The 20,395-nt window shown below is 37.0% G+C and overlaps 1 protein-coding gene across 2 annotated transcripts in view; it reads left to right on the plus strand.

Moving 5' to 3' along the window:
• ntm (neurotrimin) overlaps window positions 1-20,395 on the plus strand; it is a 328,723-nt gene that overhangs the window by 128,476 nt on the left and 179,852 nt on the right. Inside the window, exon 1 of one of the 2 annotated variants that reach the window (XM_051909568.1) lies at window positions 3,910-4,058. The exons of the other annotated variant lie outside the window; for it this stretch is intronic. The gene's annotated coding sequence lies outside the window, so the exon portion shown is untranslated. Of the gene's footprint in view, window positions 1-3,909; window positions 4,059-20,395 lie in introns of those variants that run through there. 2 annotated transcript variants of the gene reach the window in all.

The raw sequence follows: 20,395 nt of genomic DNA on the forward strand, positions 1-20,395 counted from the left end.
AAACTTAACAACTACCTTACTAACTATTAATAAGCAGTAAATTAGGAGTTTATTGAGGGAAAAGTCGTAGTTAATAGTTTATGTGTTCCCTATACTAAAGTGTTACCATATTTATATAGTGATAATTATACATTGAGTATTTTTTTTAAGTTGTTATTTGCAATAATTGAGCATTCGTTTAAGCCATCACATAATATCAAAAGGCAACATTTATTATTTATTTACTTAAAAATATCATTTATACTGTTAAAGATGCTATTAAATGATGTAATATGATTAATAATAAAAACATTTAATATGTAATATTTTTGTGTTGTTGCACTGTTGGTCTATATTCTTTAAAATGAGTTTGTAAGAAATGTTTTCTTCTCTTAAACATTCAGAGAAAGCATATGTGTTGTCAAACTGATGATGTTTTCTTAAAGGCCCATTGAAGTGTCTTGGAACACGCAGCATTATTCATTGTGCTGACGTAATTTCAACTGAAACAGGAAGACAGGGCGGGACATATCGAACAGCCCCGACCCTTTTTTTTCTTTTCTTTTTTTTTTCGGAGCCGATGAGCTTTAGTTTCCTTCTAACTTCGAACAGTTTTTCCTCCTAAGCTCCTATATATCGCTTTAAAATACAGCGTTCTGTGCAGAATTCAAATGGGTCCGATACATTTTATGGTCTGTGCCGACTCGCGCATGTGATCTGACCTGTGCTCTCATTGTGTCTCTGGAGCAGTCACCATATAGAAAATAGTAAATGTGTGAACAAATGACCGATTTCAGTTGCAGCTTCAGCGTCTGTTTATAGTGTAGGAGGGGTGGGACTTCAGATTCTAGAGAGCATTTGATTGATCAGAAGATTTGATGAGAAGCTGAACTCTGTGTTGATGTCATTAAAATCCATGATCCATTTTAGCAGAAGTGAGAGAATGTTTATATCTCCTAAATGCGAATTTTGTCATTGTTTTGGTCAACTTATTCATAACCTTAAGGCTAACATATCCATACTAAAAGCTAAAAAACTTAAATTTTGATTTCAGGGGGACTTTAATTTGCTGGTGTTTTTTCTATTTGCACGTGAAAACATTCTTGTAAACATGCATTCAGATACTCTGTGCTGGCAAAATCATGCATTATTGCTGTTGTTTTTGAATGTTAAAGTTTACAAATGTAATATTATGATTATTATTATTAAAGGAATGTTAAGATTCACAGAATTTGACAATTATCAATATTTTTTTTCCACACTGTATATATTTATTCATAGCTGCCTATATGTCCCTGGTCATGGTATCATTATATTTGGTAGTTTGATTTATGAGGTTCCTTTCAGTAAGGATGCTTCCTTAGAAAATAGTAAGCAGTAAACAGCAAGACAGCTCACTAGGTTTTGCCTATATTATATTACATGTGCAGTATATACCTACACACAACATTAATTTAAAGAACTCCATCGTAGACTTGGATTTTCCCGTGTTCATAATTTATTTAGACCTAACCATCTCGGGGCTCCCCCTCCGGACATTAGGATTAAACTGCCACATTATGAATAAAACATACTGAAATGAATTCAGCACGGTCCAGAAATATTATCTGAAGTAAATCAATGTTTTAAACAGGATTCCCTGTGGCCTCAGGTGTATATTTAAGCGAAACTGAGAGAGAGAGAGAGAGAGAGAGAGAGAGGGAGGCACAGAAAAGTCACAGCGCATGAAACCTTTCCTCAGTTTAACGTTTAACGTTCGATGTCGAGAAGATATAGACTTTCCCGAGCAAACCCCCTCTCTCTATCTGCCTACACAGATCTTCACTGCTTTGCCGCAGAGCTGAAAATAAATGGCCTCCCTGCATCCCGGCAGACACCCATCCAGAAAAAAAACACATTTAAAAGAGGGCATGTAAATCCTCATTGAGTGACTGCAGTGCGGAAGTTCGATATACAACTGTGATGCGTCTTTTCTTGGGTACATTTTGGTACCAACCACTATGACACCTCTACCCTTGTGTGACAAATCGCTAAGCGGCGAAGCTTATCACAGTAGCGCTGCCAGCTTTGCTTAGCCTGGTACAGTTTTGTCTACTTAGAAATAGCGATTTGATGCCAGAGTCCGGGCAAGATTAAGCCGTGGATGTTTATAATATCAGACAGGAGCGCGCTCAAGCATTTGGTTGCTTTAAATCAGGCATGAAATTAATTTTCAAACTCTTTTCAGCAGAGGTGCGAGTAATAAGAGGCAGATGCTTTGTATTTCACATTTGTATGGCCCGCAGCTGATCCGGCGAGCCTTTGGAGTCATTGTTCGACACATGTCTGTCTGACCTTAGCGGACTTGAATCTCTTTGATCAATACGCCAAATACATTTTCATGAATAAGGCTGGGGTGTTATAGCGAAGCTGGCTTTGTTGCTGTTCTTTGGTTGATCGCTGTCTCCTTTATATCAGAGGTATAGACCACCAGCTCTCCTTCAAAAAGGGATGCTGCAACTAATCATTACTCTATCGTATTTGATTTAATGCTTTTTTATGACCTTTTTCCTTTAGGAAAGTTGAGAGTGAGACTAGGGGAATTAGATTGAGATTTGATGGAAGCAGGATTCGGATCTGCTTTCCCATGAGCACAAATCAACAGTGCCACAGCTTTCGTAAATCTGTTCGCAGCAGTGCATTTTTTGGTGCATTTGTACATTTAAAAAGTCAGTGGGCTTTTTAAACTTACAAATAGGACAAATGTTGAAGATTAAATCAAATAAATAAAGTTTAAAAAATTGCCATTTAATGACTTAATATGGTGTTTATCTATTTTGTTTTGTTGCAAAATTAGTCTTTGGTTCAAAGGCCCTATGTACACCTGGTATTAAGATGTTTTTTTTGTCGATCGGATCAAAAGTGGACGACGCTAAATACAGGTGTAAATGGGGTCTAAAATGTTTTAAGCTTGTCCACTTTAAATCATTTCCAGAGGTAGGCGAAAACGCTTTTGACCGAATTGCTTTCGTAGTGTAAACGCTCATGTGGTCGAATGTGTTCGAACAGCGCAAAAGACCGCCTACTCTCCGCCTACTGACCTAATGCGTAAACATATGGGAAGCGCGCCAGCCAGACGGGATTTAAGCTTTGTCAGCTGAAGACCCAAGTTTGGTTTGAAGATGAAAAATGTACCAAGCACAGTGTTAAACCATTCCCGATTTAACACGCACTCACATCGTTCGGCGTGGTCTTGTGGCAGAAACAAAAGCTGATGCTCTCTGTATGTTTTCTGTCATCTACGGTCGCTTTCATATGTAAAATTTGCAAGCTTATTTTGTCCATTAGATCGAAAGATCTAAAAAAAATCCATACATTTACCCGCCCATAGACCCTCCCCTCAAAGAAATCAGGACAGAAGTGGTTGAAAGTGGACAAAAGAGACAGATTAAAACATCAGGTGTAAACGGGTATATGTCTCCCTCGTCCACTTGTGATCCAATAGACCAAACCGCATCTTAATACTAGGTGGAAACAGGGCCAAAGTTATAAACTAAAGCAATAAGCTCCAAGAAGCTAAGGGGTTTTATTTATAGCTGTTTTATTTATGTCTTATTAAGAGAGTCCTTAAGACATATAGATGCCTCGCATCGTGCCTAACAACGCCCCTTAGCCTTTATAAATTTACTGTAAACCACGGCTTCATGTGGCTTATTGCTTTTATAAAACGGTTATTCCATATATGCAAATATTAAACCAAATACAGTATTTCGATGCAACTTTCATGAAGTAAAAGCCTTTCTTCCACTGGAAAAAATAGTCCCTGACTGTGAACGGCAACAGGAGATCATGGAGATCAACTAAAAACAGACTAGGAAAAGTCAGATGGTGGCAGAAACTGTTTGAGTCAGTCAGTTAGTAGCGAAGACTTTTATTTTGAAAGGACTGATACTGTTGTGAACATTAGCACTGTCATTGTCAGGGCACAGGAAAAAACCTTAATTGTTAAAAGGACAAGATATCGCGGCTGACATTCAAACAGATTTTTTTTTTAATATGAACATAGGACTGACCTGAAGGAAAATGCTATATAGATGCAGGTAATTCAAGATTCAGTGAACAGTAATAATGAGAACAAACATATGTTTACGTCGCTAAGGGTGGTTGCTAAAGGTGTTGTGCAGTGATACATAAAACTGGTCATAACAAAAAAAGCGGTCATAAAGTAGTTGTGTTTTATCGTGAATAAAACACAGCTATTGACCAATCAGAATCAAGGACTGGAACTAATCGTTTTATAAACTCTCTAAAACATTCAGATACTCTGTGCTGGTAAAATTGCACTTGTCTTAGATGTTATAGTAGGTGTTTGCACTGATATTATCAGGAATATAATTACAAGTGATTTGCTGTTGTGCATGACTTGCTTATCCTTCTACTCTGTATTTTCTGCTGCTTTGTAGATACATAGGTGATTAGTGACACAGAGGCCATCTTTTCCCTTTGAGGACAACTTTAATAACTTGTCCTTTAGCATCTCACCAGAACAATTTTTCCTTTTTCTTTTTCTAATGCTTGTTCTTTAAGTGTAAGGCTTGTTTTCTGTGCTTTCCTGGGATTGTTTTATTTTAATGAATCTAATCAATTCTACACACAGTACAGTATGTAAACAGTGGGTCTAATTATACGTGGCTCGAGTCTGAAATTGATTTTGCAAGCACACAGTGTACATTTTCACATCAATGTAAACATTTCTTTGAATAAATATTAAAATTAATTTACCCTTACCACCTCCAGATGGTGAGAGGATTAAAATCTTTAACTGAATGTATTTTATGAAAATACACTGCTGATTAAAGCCCTCCATTTAACTCTGATTATGACAAAATACCAGGAGCAGCAGCCAAAATCATCAATATACCATCAATGGGGATTTTTTATTTATTTATTTTTTTTCAGTAAAAATCAAATGTAATAACTGTATAGACCATTTTGGCTTCTTGTTCATTCCTTTTGGCATACCAAATCACTGAGGGCATCATTAACAGAAAGAATTTCTGTTTTGCATATACAATTAGCACAGTCCCTTGACTAAGACAGGAAGAAAGTGAGAGATACTGAACATACCTGCACAGCGAGATAAAGAGAGAAATATATCAAATCTAGGACACATTTCACGCTGCGGTTGTTTTTGTCCACAACTTTCTCTGTAGTTTTACAGTTACCAACATTCTTTTGACTTGTTTATTTTTATTTTTTACTTATTTTATGTAACACCCGTTTAGCAAGTATTTTACTTTTTAAAAGTAAAGTGTGCAATTTCTGCCTCACAGAAGTGCAAAAGTTTGCTTTCAAACAGGTTTCTTGAACACTGCCCCATCTGTCATTGGTTGGAGAAAATAACCCCACCCCAAACTCATGTCATAGACCTTAAAAAGAGAAATATATCAAATCTAGGGCACATTTCCCACTGCAGCTGTTTTTGGCCACAGGTCCGTCCATCCATCCATCCACTTTTTAAAGGAAAAGCAAAAATGTTGTTTTCAGACAGGTTTCTTGAACACTCCCAAATCTGTCATTGGTTGGATAAACAGTAGCCCTGCCCAAACTCCTGTCATTGGTTCAGTCAATGTTGCTGTCTGACTTTGTGCTGATCTATCTACTGATCTATAGATCTATCAGTAAGTCTGTCTGTCTGTCTATGTCTGTCCTTCCATCCATCCATCCATCCACTTTTTCATCAAACTCATGTCATTGGTTCAGTCAATGTTGCTGTCTGACTGTGCTGATCTATCTACTGATCTATAGATCTATCATTCTGTCTATCCATCCATCCATCCGTCTATTTATCTCTCTATTAATTATCTGACAGTCTCTATCTATCAATGTAGAAGGTCCGTCCATCCATCCATCCTTCCTTCCTTCCTCCTTCCTTCTTAAAACCATCATACTTGACCAATTAAACACAGCAAATGATCCTCTAAGGTTCCTACCCATGACATGAAGGTTTTTTTTTTTGTTGTTGTTGGTTGCATGCTAATTGTCAGTCTACCCATTTATTCTATTTCTGTGTTAAATATTACATTTGATTGAAAGCTTTGTCTGAGTATGTTGAGTAAAGATGTTGTTTGTAACCAAAATTACTTCTCACCTCTCTGCTGTTGAGCAATGTTCTGCACTGGAAATTGTGTTTCAGATTGCAGCAATGTATAATTTCACTCCAGCAGTGCATGATATAGCCCGCAATTAGATGAAATCTGCTTCCTCTAGGGTGCAATACCTGTTGCTAGCAGCATGCAGGACAAATGATACAGTTATCCTGTGTTCTGCTCGCTACAGATAATACAGCAGGTACTTTTCCCCTGCTCTTAGCCCTTGAGCACAGCTGCCGTCATCCGAAAGGCCTGCTTTTACACCCCCTTCTCCATCTACCTTGCTAAAAATGATTCAAATTATGGTTATGGCATTGAACCAAGATAATATTAATAAAAAAGCCTCTTATGTTAGCATTTATGGTCTGCTTGCTGCTGCTGGTCTCAAGCGTGTGTTATTTATATTCTCTGACATGCAAGTATTGTTGCCAACTAAATGTGTATCTCTCTCACTCTCTCTCTGTTTTTTTTTTCTTAGGTAAGACCTCCAAATGTGGCCCATCAGATATGAATAAGACGTAGATGGTTTCCATGCATAGTAGCTAAGTACATTGTGATTCTGTTTTGCACAGCTTGAATTGCAATGCTTTGTTTATGTACGTGTTAAACAAGAATCTATAAATGAATATAAAGACACACTGGAGACAGCTGTCACATGGGGAAGATGCCCAATTACACAATGTGCTTTTTCCAAAAGTGCTTTTGTACATAGTTTATTGCTGGGAAAAAATGCTTCCTTTTACATTTTTCCTTTTTTATGGGTCATTAGTTCAAAGGTCAGTGTGTGTTTACTTTAGTGAACTGTATCTGCTTTTTTAAAGGGCAATAATGATGAATACTACACTTTTAGATATTGAACCCTAGGGTTCTTGACTCATTTATAAAGAACACTTTATGTCAAAAAGGTTCAATATAAGGAGAAATGTCTTAAATGATTGCTTAAAGGGGACATATAATGCCCTTTCACAAGATGTAATATAAGTCTCTGGTGTCCCCAGAATGTGCCTGTGAACTTTCAGCTCAAAATACCCCACAGATCATTTATTATAGCTTGTCAAATTTGCCCCTATTTGGTTGTGAGCAAAAACACGCAGTTTTTTTTGTGTGTCCCTTTGCTCCCGGCCGCTTTCCAGAAGAGGGCAGAGCTTTAACAGCTTGTGCTTTGGTTGCTCAACAACAACAAAACTGGAGAATCTCACGCAGCCAAAATGATGATTGTTAGTAACGTGTTCAGCCTTACATTGTTCATACCGGAGTCGGACACTGATGGAGAGACTCAGGAAGAAGTTACAACTTTTAGAATGCATCTGGATGTGTCTGAATGGTTAGTGGATCAATTTATGTAGTTGCTGTGGAGTTGATTCAATTCATTGACAAGCATGTGCTGTCATGTTAATCTTTTGTGTAAATCCTTAAAAAGCGATTCCTGTAAAAGAAAATATCTCCCTTTGCATTGAACTTTGAGCATCATAACTTTGCAGATGTTGTTTATGCTCAAACAGCAACATTACACACTAACTACAGTTAAAAAAGTGAAATCATAATCTAGGACCCCTTTAATGTTTAATGGGTATTTCATTTTTTTCTAATGATAAAGTATATTTATGAGCTGTTTAGTTAAATTCATAAAATGTAATTAAAATGAAAACTGAATTAAAACAAATTTAATTCATTAAAACTGAATCCAGTCCCATGATGGGAACCACTAAAAAGTTCTATATATTAAAGGGATAGTTCACCCAAAAATGAAAATTCTGTCATCATTTACTAACCCTCAGGTTGTTCCAAACCTGTATAAATTTCTTTGTTCTGTTGAACACAAAGGAATATATTAGGAAACTGAACAATTTTGGGGCACCGCTGACTTCCATAGTATTTTTTTTTTTCCTACTATGGAAGTCAGTGGTGCCCCAAAGCGTCCTGGTTACAAACTTCCTTCAAAATATCTTCCTTTGTGTACAGCAGAGCAAAGAAATTTATACAGGTTTGGAACAACTTGAGGGCGAGTGAATGATGACATAATTTTCATTTTTGGGTGAACTATCCCTTTAAGCCCTTGACAGAACCCTTTAAAGGTTCTACAGTATATAGAACCGTTTCATTTAAAAGTGTACATTTTTGTAGCATTTTTTTGTGCATATACAGACATTATTTTGCCTTAAAAAGTGTGACAAGTAGCCCTGGTCTTTAGATAATTCCTGACAGTAGAGAAGATTACTGTTTATTGTGAATTGATTTTAGACTTTAAGTAAAATATGAAAGTCATGGGACCATTTCATGTGTGGGACCTCATCTGGATTTATTGTGATCATCACACTGATAACTCACAGAAAAAGTATTATGAATTGGGTAATTAATAGCTCTCATTGTCATTCATGATGATCAGAATGTGTTCATCTGGCGTGATTCATGATCAGTAATAATAGCCTCCCTGATGGAGAATCCTGGCACAAGCATCTGGCAAACCAGCGGGTCTGTGTAAGGAATATATCAGCGAGACAACCGGGCAATAAAAGGTTTTATTTAGGGTGTGAAAACTGTTGATAGAAGGCTGTGGCTGTGTCCTTAGACCTGTCTCTTGGTGTGTAATTGAGAGCAAATCGCCAGTCATCCCCCCTTTGAGGTCATGATGCACTGTTCACGTCTGCGTTGATTAGATCTCATGGGTGGCGGTGGACACGAGCACTATGGGAACAGCCGTTATCTTGACATGAGAAAAATTAAACACGTAAATAATCAGTGTCCGGCAGCTGCAAAGATGATTAGGATAACATAATGAGAGAGCTGATTAAGAACAAACATTCTAGGGCTGCAGTGATATAGATTGTAACAAGTGTCACCAATTTCTCCAATTAAGCAGAGGCTGCTAACACACCAGTGCTGAGGAGTAACAAACTAAAAATAGCAACCCCACTAATTTAACTACGTTTTTCATTTGTGTCACAGTAATTCAGATGATTATAGAGGAGCTTTTTTTTTTTTTTTCCAGGATCAACGTACCGCGACAAAACATCATTTTTCACACTTTAGCTACTAATTGAATCATGTATTTTTCATGTGTTTTACTTACTTTAAACAGTTTAATTTTTAATTTAATTTAATTGTATTTATTTTAATGCATTTTTAAAAAGTTAAATTATTTTAATATTTATTTATTTTAATAATTTATTTTAATTTTTATATTTTTATATTTTTAAATGGTTTAATTTAATTGAATGTTTAATTTATTTTTACATTTAATGTTATTTTTTATTTAATTAAACTTTTTTTTTTTAACTTCAATGTAAATATTTACATTGTTGCAAACCATAAAAGTCAAATTCTTTGTAGCAGTGATGTAGACAGTGACATGTTCCAGCCCTGTTGCACAAAATATGATAATAATAATAATAATAATAATAATATGTTTAATTTATGTAGTGTCTTTTCGGAGCACATAGGCTCTTACAATTAGGGGTTGGACAAAATATATCGCAAAATATCGTCATTCTTCTTTGTGCGATATGATAATCGATACGCAGGCGCCAAATATCGATATTTAATTAATAAAATAAGGCACTCTAAATAGATTTCACTGTTCCCAGCGTCGCTACTTCATTGACTATTCGAGGTGGTGCTCAACACATAAATGAGGGAAACGTGAACATAAGTTAACTAGCCTAAGAAAAAGAGGTTTTTAACGGGATGGCGGACAGCAGTGTGAGTAAAATAATAGATGCCCCAGCCACGTTTAAGTCCAAAGTTGGGAAAACCTGCACTTAACCTTCTCATGAGTATTTTGTTTTCATAAGGCAGGAACACACCAAGCCGACGGTCGGCCGTCGGGCAGTTTTTGTTTGTCAGCCGACTAAGTTTTGTCAGTGTGTTCCGCACCGTCGGCTGAAGTTGGTCCTCGTCAGCTTTTTTTCGTCCGATTCGACATGTTGAATCGGCGTGGGAGCTTGTCGGTCCTTCGGACCATCTGATCATTCTGATTGGCTGTTCAGCTACTGCTACCTGCAGGCCTTTCATCTTACGCAGGCGCAGAACGGACATGCTACTTGGCCGTCGGCTGTCGAGCGTCGGTTTGGTGTGTCAGGGCAACTTTGGATGCAGACGCTGCCGACGTGAGCCAACCCTGCAGTCTGCTTTCGGCGCCACTAGTTTGTCGCCATCGGCTTGGTGTGTTCCTGCCTGTAGTTAGACAGCCATTGTGATGTATCATTATAGGATTGTCTAGAATATATTGATTATCGCAGAATTGTTGTATTGTGATATTATTGGTGAGCCGTGTATCTTATCGTGAGGTACCGTGATTCCCACCCAATAGTTGTACAATAATACATAGTCAATTATCAGTAATAGTTCTCTAGATGCTGATTTTTTGTTATGACAATTTAAAAATATATTGACTATTTTTATGATTGACTGTTTGTCACTTCTGACTAAGCGACTACTCAGTCTCCAGTAGAGAAGAGGAGAAGATGATATAAGTGTACTTTATACTGGTATATCAACAGCAATACAGTCCAACCATTTTTTGATGTCAACTCCATATTTTTTTGACACTTAAATCTTCTCAAGTACTTTGTTTACTGCTGTTATAAGCTCTGTACATTGCTGAACATATGTAGATCAAATAAGAGTGGTTCAAGGGAGAACTCGGAGGAGACTTTTCCAGAGACTAATTTCTGACTTTTATCTGATGTTTGTATAATGCTCAGTCCGAGATGTGTTGACAGTGACACTTCTCTGTACAAAACCCTGTAAATGGAGAATTGAATTCATAAATAACAGCTCCATGCTGCGGAAAAGACAAGCGGTTCAAAACCACAAAAATCATTTGATTTGATGCGTCTTTCATGAAGGCCCCTCCTGTTACTACTGATTGATGCTCCCTGGGAGAAGACGGGGATTGTGTGGATTTTTTTTGCTCCTGCAGTATTCAATCTCTTCTTAACTTTCCATTAGACGATAACACCTCAGGTCTAATTACCTGCAGTCCTCAAGGTCAATGTGAATGAGAAAGTCATTAGTGGGGTCTGCTCTCCTCTGAGCTGTCTAGGTAACATAACGCAATCAGGCTATTGGAACACCAAGTGTGGGTAAACAACTCAGCACGACTCCTGCTACAAAAACATTTCATTATTCACCACTATACACAAGATCTTATGAACACCAGGGCTATTATTATAATGCCATTCTAGTGTGGGCATTTGCAAATGTGGAGTTGGCAACAAAAATCAAAATAATATTCAAATAGAATATCTAAAAATTTATTTTTTTTCCCCTTCTTTTTATCACCGACTATGTTTACATGCAATATTCCGATTAAACTTACTTACTTTGATCAAATTGATCCGATTATGCTGTAAGTAAAATATTCGGCTTATGCCAATTATAATCATAGTGTACAGGCACGTACTGCAACTATTTAAAGTGCGCATGTACTTTTGACGTACATGGATTGTCATGTGGAGATTTGTAAACATAGTGGTAAAGAACATAAGTGAAGGGTGAGCCAACTCTAGGGTAAGGCTAGATGCGATTCCTCCATAAAAATACATTTAAATAGAATGGCATGTGACTTCTATATCAGCAACCTACACATCCCAGCATAAACACTCTTGTTATTAAAGTTGTTATGTTCACAAACCACTATAATTTGAACAGGCAGTCATACTGTATGCATGATTTAGCATGACAGCCAGTTTGAATAATAAATAGCCTTGCCTTACCTAATGCAGCAAAAAATAAGTTATCTTCATAAAATAAGTTATTCATTCATTCTGAAAGAATTATATATCACCTAGAAGCGTGCATAAAAGCACTTCCTTTATAATCACTAAGCTGTCACTCATCTTAATTCATCACGATCTCACATCAGAATTCAGAGTTCAGCTCGCGCACTGAACAAAACTCTGGCCTTTCAGCGATGACTAATCTGAACGCCTCTGATTGGCCATTGCAATTATAAGCTCAACAGAATCGTGTGTGATTGATTATAGTGCGCAACGCTGTAAAATGCAAAAAAGTATAAAGCAACATGAGCAGATCTATATTAATGCCGCAATCAATACATTTCATTTAATTTTCATTTTCACTTTATTACTAGATTTAGTTGAATGTTTACTAGAATGTGCATTAAGCCCCTGTTAATTTTTGACCCGTGGCCAGGGGAAGGAAAAGCCTTACACACGCTCCGCCTATGGTAAAGAAGGCTTCACATTTTTGGGGTGTCCATGTTGCATGACATGAATATAATGCAGAATGTTGATGGTCGAAAACATCATAATGAAGACATTTAGGCACATCACTGCAAAAAAAAAAAAAAAAAAAAAAAAAACGCCCATAAACATGTTTTGCGTAATTAAAACAGTGGCCAGAAACACACCTACTGTATGAGAGTTCATCATTTATGCTGTGAATAATGGTGGTAAAAATGGTGAAGTTTGCCTGGTCATATAAACATCTTTCTGCGATTAAGTCCTTAAGGTATAATGCATTACAAGTAACGTGAATTACGTAATCAGATTACTTTTTCCAAGTAGTAAAGTAGTGCATTACTTTTGAATTTACAAGATAATATCTGAGTTACTGGGAAACAAACCCTGCGTCCCAATGTCTATAATATCCATCCTAAATAGTATGAAAAGATTTTAATTAAGCGTGTCTCAAAGTGTAGTATATTAAAAAGAGTATGTCAAAAGTCCCCGGGTGGTCTACTATTTCCGGCAGATTTTCGAAGTGTGGATCCGTGCACACTATAAAGGCTAATATTGCCCACAACCCATTGTGCTTTGGAGGTGGATTAAGTTCAGAACTACAAACACGAGTAAAAAGTGTTAAAAAACTACAAAACATGGCAGATATGTGTGATCGACGGTGAGAGGTTTAGATAAAGGTTTGAGTGACTAATAATCAGTTTAACCTGATAAAAAATATTTATTTAATGTTATCCGTGTTATATTTAATCTGCAATAACAATGTGGACTTTGCATGAAAGACCCCCGAGTGCACATCATGTTACTGCATTTCTCTCCGATACGGTAGGAAATTAAATGAAATGTGGAGGATTTTAACTGTGACAAAATGATTGACAGGCCAGTTTACGGTGACAGGATGCATGTCAGAATGCGTCAGAGAGCAAAGATGCAATTTTATGACGTGATAGTATATCCCAAAACTTGTCTACTCTTTTGCTACAAACTCAAAAGTATGTACTTTTTCTTCACAAAAAGAGTACATACTTTCAGGACATAGTACAAGTAGGCGAATTGGGAGGCAGCAAAATTTTCTTCTGTGTCCTATTCTTCTGCAATCCAGAATTGCAGCATAGCTGAAAGGTTTGTTTGAGCTGCGCCCTCTACTGTACAGATGTGAATTTGCATTTCCTTCAGCCTAAGGCTTATTTATTTCACTTTTGGTGTGAAAGGTCCTTTACATTTGCCAAAAATAGAACTTTTTTTTTAGTTATTAAAAACAAACAAGCAAGCCCAGCCCAGGTGAGAAAAGGTAATGCAAAAGTAAGATAATGCGTTGCTTTTCATAAAAAGTAACTAAGTAACACACTTAGTAACTTTTTAAGGGAATAATGCAATATTAAAATGCATTAAAAGTAACTTTCCCCAACACTGGAAATAATCACATCATTGGTGCACATGTAAATGTAGTCAATGAAACATGCACTTATGGCCTAATTATTTAAAACCACAGAGTTCCTTGGATTTTCTTATAGAACGGCTGTTTGTATCCGATTCCAAATACCATAGCTCTCTTCACAATGAATATGCCATGGCAAATATGTTAAAGATTAGCGTCACGGCAATAAGTTTATTATGTGACAAAGCGTTTCCAAAGAAAAGCAGCTTATTTAGTGTACTAAGGCATCTCCTCTAATGCCTGTTCAGGCAGAACAGCCTCTAGTCTCCCTTATGGGAATCCACAGTGTTGTGTACAGTATTTTTGTTCAGAGGTTATTGTCTCTATCTAGAGGAGAATGTGTTTGGGAAATGGCATGAGCTGGACTCAAACTTTCATTTCCCAGGAGAGCATCACAGCTTAATGTGCGCTAACCACTAAGCCACAGTTCTGTTACTTGGCAAAAGTAAATAAGTCTAAAGTTTGAATTTGTCATTTAATTCCCTGTTGAAAATTTTAATTTCTCTCTTTGCATTACTTGGACTGAGATGAATACTCCCTCAATTAGCTTTCTAATGAATGGTTTTAATTAGCTTCTGATCTTGTTGCCTGTGTTTGCCACCTTTTTGCACAGCCACAGATTTAAAGGGAAGGACAAAAAACCCTAAACTATTATAAGGAGAGTGCTACCTTTTTTGCATCACTAGCAGCACAGTTATGAAGATGTGGATGAGCATACTGATGAAATAATGTGTTTGAATATTATAATTGTGTGTTTATACATTATAATTGTGTGTGCATTGGACTGAACAAATTTCCTATCAAATAGAGAGGGCTGAACAAGATGGGCTTCTAATGTTTGACATTCTAGGCTCAAACCAATGCTGAAAAAAAGCTGATAACATCTCATTGATTTGTTTTAAATGGCAATGTCACTTTCTTATCTCCTCAAGTTCAGCACACACAATATAAACCTGAGACTATAAACCTGTATTAGGATTTGATGGTTATGTCTCAACTGCGCACCTTATGTCAGAGAGTAAAAGGATCTGAATCATGACACGTTAGGTTATTTACCTTTTTTACAACATGTTTTTTATTTATTTTTTTGCTTTTTGTTTTTTTGGAAAAGCATGGGCCAAACTAATCTCCCACAGGCAGACCTTTCACTAAATGGCAAATGGTCAACATTGCAGCTTTTTCTGTCCAAGAACAGCTCACTCAGACAGGTAGACACTGTCTAACTGACATATCAGTGACTAATCACCAGTGTTGGGGAAAGTTACTTTTAAAAGTAATGCGTTACAAAATATACTCCCTAAAAAAGTAACTAATGTGTTACTTAGGAAATGCTAATTCACACCTGTACAGTAGAGGGCGCAGCTCAAACATACCTTTCAGCTGTGCTGCCATTCTGGGGCGTGTTTCCTGTACAATGATGTAACACACTGCTTCACTACCATAGTACGATGCATCGTTGAAGAAATCAACTAGATAGTCATGACTGTTTCCCGAAACCGTATTGTCGCAAACCTGTCGTTCAGCCACATTGGTTAATGATGTCACGCAGATAGTGGAGTAATTACTAATTTTAATGAATCCGTTTGAGATAGAATTAATGCTGTATTTTTTTGCTATAAATTAGGGACATGGCATCTGATGAGAATTCTCATTTTTGTCAGTTATTTTGCTTTATTTCCAGATTCAGTCTAGGGCTGGGACAATACATCGAATCTCCATTCTCGATACGAAGAATCTGGAGCAATTCTGATATTTTCCAATGTATCGCAATTTTCTCTCGAATCGATTCTGAGCTTACTTTTTAAACAGCAGATGGCACTACTATACATGCTTTAGAAACACTCAAACAACTGCCTGCTTCCAGTTCCTTTACACACACCACTTAAACCTAAAATAATCATTCATGAAGTTTGAAAAGGTTGAAGCAAATTACAAATCTCGCATCATAAAAGCATTCTGAGCCGAGGTGCAAGTATATTTAACCACTTACATGACTCAGCCGAACCAGAGATTGTATTATTATAGGGAGATGAGAGGGTCTGTATCTTCACATGCGCACTCCTCAAAAACTGCACTTTAAATCTCTTGACAAACTAAAAGACCAAATAAAAGATATTGTACTGAATGTCAGCTTGCTTATTTTGCTCAAGATAAGGATTTATTAGGTCCACATGTTAACAAGAAACTATGCTTCTAACCACAGGTTAAGAGCTGTCGTTCCAACCACACTACTTTGAGATGCTGTTTGAAACGTCGACCCGTTGAACAATGCTGATAACGACGGAACTTCTAACCATAGTTGGCTAATGATGCTTTCGGGAAACGCACCCCTGGATTGCAGAAGAATATGCAGGAAGAAAGTTCAACACTCTTAAGTAATAAAAACAAAAGAATGAAACACAAATTTTTATCTTGAGTCATTTTGCTTATTAGTATGGTTGATTTGGATCATAGAAGGGCAGCATTGGTTGGACATTGGTTAATAAAGTGAGATTAATAAACTATATTTTGTGTTAGTTAACATTTAATTATTGTGGGTTTGCGTAGTATTCAGTTTGCATTTCAATGTTTTAATTGATTTTGAGGAATACTGAATCTGTTTTTTTTGCAAGTGAGATGAGTAAATGCATACTCATGTTTAATGTAGAACGACAATAACCATCATGTTCACACACAACGTCTCTGCATTTACTCCCGATTTCTCTGAACACAGGTACAAGAGCTGTCAGTCAATAAATGGGAAAACAAAGTAACTTAAGTTACTTATTTGAAAAAGTAACTCAGATAATTTGTTGTAAATTTAAAAGTAATGCGTTACTTATAGTTACTTGAAAAAAGTAATCTGATTACGTAACTCGAGTTACTTGTAATGTGTTTTACTCCTAACACTGCAAATCACAGTTCGTTTTGTTGTTTATTTAAGAGCAGGTTTATCTGAAATTGATCGTGCCACAATAAAACTGTGTGGAAAAATAACTTAATGATAGCACAGCAGCAGTATAATATCTTTATATGTGTGTGTTTTTGTATATGGCACTTTCCTTTTCCAATTGTCTCATCAATACCTGCAAGCAGGAGGTTGACCTGAGGTTGTATCAGATGCTGCTTATTTGTTGTTGGCTGTGGAAGGTCTTCAGGACTTTTATAGAACTTTTTAAACTAACAGATGAGCTTCAGGGGTCTGGAATGCCAGAGGCTGAGATTCAGTGGCTTAGAGTGAAATCAAAGTCTTATGTCCTCTGTTTCACTACAATGGCTCTGTGTGAGAACAAGGCACCTGTGTGTGTGTGTGTGTGGTTGCATTGTTTGTAACTGCTGGCTTGGCAAATCCAGTAAATATTCCTAGATCGCTGTGTTCTACACACCATCTGATTGAGTGGGATGTGCACGTCAATATTTTCTCTGAGCTTTCTTTGTGCTGTAGGTACATAATCCGTTTAAACGGATGGCTGGCTGTTAAAATTGAGGCGGCAGATTTCAGCCCAACATGTTAATATTCAGCCCACTGTCATGTCTTGTTGTAAGGCAGACTTTTGTTCTGTTGTGTTCCATAAACATTGACAATGAATATTTATGAGATTGATAGACACGTGCATGCTCAAAGAGCCTTTATTATTGTATACACATACACAGTGATTGTGAACTTGCATACCCTATTACTTTATGAGTGACCGTTTGTCTTTCATACAAAGATGAAAGTAAACATGAGCTGGAGGTTTCATCAATCAGGCAAACAAATTATTTGAAAATATTTCATCCGCATGCTATCTCCCACAAGGTGGCCCACATGCGATTCTTCTGTAATACATTGAATCTTATGAAACCTGGCTATGCAGAGATTATATACAATATGTGTTTATATATTAATGTCATAGAGCCCTATCATACACCTGGGGCAATGTGCCGCCGCAAGTGTTTTTTGTTAGTTTCAGCCCAACTCAGTTATCATTTTCATGTCCTATGCCACGTTGTTTAAATAGCAAATGCATTTGCGACCATTTGTGCGCCCATGGGCGTGCTGGTCTGAAAACGAGGTGTGTTCAGGCACATTGTTGGCATGTTGCTATTTTGAGGCAACTGACATAGACTGCGCCATTGACCGACTGAAACCTGGTCTAAAGTCAATGCCGAAATATTTTTTTGTTATTTAAAGAGCGCGTTAGTAATATGTGATGGGTGCACAACGAGCGCACACTCTGCTTATTACACACATAGGGACGCAGCAGCACACAAAGATGCCAAATATTAAAAATAAAAGGATTACAATGTAAAAGATTGTTATTGTGTGCATAAAGATAAAAATGCTTTGGTGGAATCCGGCTTGTCCTATAGATGGTCTACTCGCGCACTTCAACCTCGTGCATGAGCAGATCTGTTTCCTTGCTAGAGAAGCTTTCAGTTTATCCACTTGCAAATTCTGCCATGTAAAAAGCAAATCCACCATGGCGGGAGCGAAAGTGGCTTTTGAAGGGAATGGGAGATGAGTTTATGGGAGATGATTGGTTTATTGCAAGTTACGCCCAAAACACACCCATTACTCATTAAGAGAATAGGGACAAGCCTTTTAGACCATGCGCTGGGCGTGCCGACCATTTTTCTCATCGTTAAACTTGCAAAAGTGGATTCGGACACGCCCTAAGTGCACTTGCGCCATGCGCTTTAGACCATGTGCTTAGATCGTTAAAATAGGGCCCATAGTCTGTCTGAACTCAATTCTGATTGGCTGGAATGTGCGTTGACTCCGCGTCAGGTGGTTCTTCTACAACAAATACAACTGTGATGTATAAATAATAACATTTTACATTAAACTAATTTTTTATAAAAAATAATGATAAAATATTTAAATTGTGCATTATGGTTATATTTGCTATACTGACTTTATTTATGTTGATTTAAATAAAATAAAATAAAAAAACATCGTAAAGAGTATTTTTACAATTCTTATTGCTGTAATATAGTAAAAGATTGCGGCATTACAGGTTATGCAAATGTAATGAGAATCACCATTTTGAATAAGAGAAATCCATATAAATAAATAAATAAAATCAAAAGGGTGAAATTTACTGTGTAAAAATCACTAGACTTGGTCCTTCATTACTTCAGTATCATACGAGAAAAGCAAACTCTGTTATGAGAAGTGAATTGCACACATTTGTTCAGTGACTGATTTAAGTCAACACTGCGCTCATATCCCCATGTGAATTACACCGGCAGGCTTGACATGTTTCACACTAACTCTAGTTCTTTTTTTCTTCCGTTCTGTAGATTTAGCCATTGATAAATGTTCCACAGTTTCTTAACCTTCTGTTCGAAGCAACACCTCGACAACAGACCTTCCCTCCTGTCTGCAAGGGCACTGCACGGGTGGTGGCCCAGCCTAATGAAACAGATTTAGAGTCACTGGCGTTTATATTAACTCTGCACGGACCTGAGAAATATGCTGAAAACAAAATAAATCACGGCGCACCTTCCTCTCGCAAGGCAGCTTTAAGGTGCAGTTAATCCAAACGAGGGCGTCCTCACCATTCATACTTCACGGACACACGGTGAAATTAAAAGCAGAGGAAATGCATAAAGAAGAAGTGCTCTGAACAGATCAATGGCACTTAATTAAAAAGAGAGTGATGCTAAACAATGAATCTGAGTGTGTTTTCAATGGTGGATGAGCCAGACCCCCTCCCTCCTATCAACAGCAACAATGGTTGGTAAGGACTTGCTCATCGATTTTCAACTGCAGTCCTCAGTCCTTTATTTCTGACCGTCGGCGACGTTGATTACTAATGAGGTGCCACAACTTGCACCATTTGATGAGTCTCAGCTAAATCTTTGTCTACCTTGCACTTTAATTTGATTGATTAGGCGAATTAATTTACTTACTCAAGCTCCTTATGAAACTCCTTTGTAAGCCTGAAGTATCTTTGATTAGTGCTGGTTTGTGAAATAATGATGCCACAGGATGATTGTGAGCCTTAATGGAATATTTAGGGATATTTCGGGGTTGTTTTCAACATAATATGCGCATTTTATGCTGTCGATTAACACAAATTTAAATTGTGTTTGCAGTCAATGGAAGCTTAAAAAGCTTATATATATATATATATATATATATATATATATATATATATATATGTCAGAATAGTTTGTCAGAATAGCGTATTATTTAATATAGCAATGTTAAAGGTATAGTTCACCCAAAAATAAAAATTCTGTCATTAATTACTCACCCTCATTTCGTTCCAAACCTGTAAGACTTTCATTTATCTTCGGAACACAAATGAAGATCTTTTTGATGAAATCTGAGAAATTTTTGTCCCTCCATTGACAGCTATGCAACTACCACTTTGACGCTTCCAAAAGTCATAAAGATATGAACTCATCCATATGAATTGAACGATTTAGTCCAGATTTTCTGAAGTGGCATGATCGCTTTATGATGAACAAATTGAATTTAGGCTTTTATTCACAAATAAACATTCATCAACTCTGTTGTGGTAAACGGAAGCTCGAGCATGTTTGCTTGATGTGCGAGAACCAGTGAGGTTCATTATTATGTGTTACGCCTCATGTTTGAGCTTCCGAAGAACCAATGAGGTTTGTTCTCACGCATCAAGCAGGTTCGGTTGAGCTTCTGTTTATGTTCGCTG

Source organism: Ctenopharyngodon idella, chromosome 10 (genome assembly GCF_019924925.1).
Source record: "Ctenopharyngodon idella isolate HZGC_01 chromosome 10, HZGC01, whole genome shotgun sequence".
Lineage (NCBI taxonomy): Eukaryota > Metazoa > Chordata > Actinopteri > Cypriniformes > Xenocyprididae > Ctenopharyngodon > Ctenopharyngodon idella.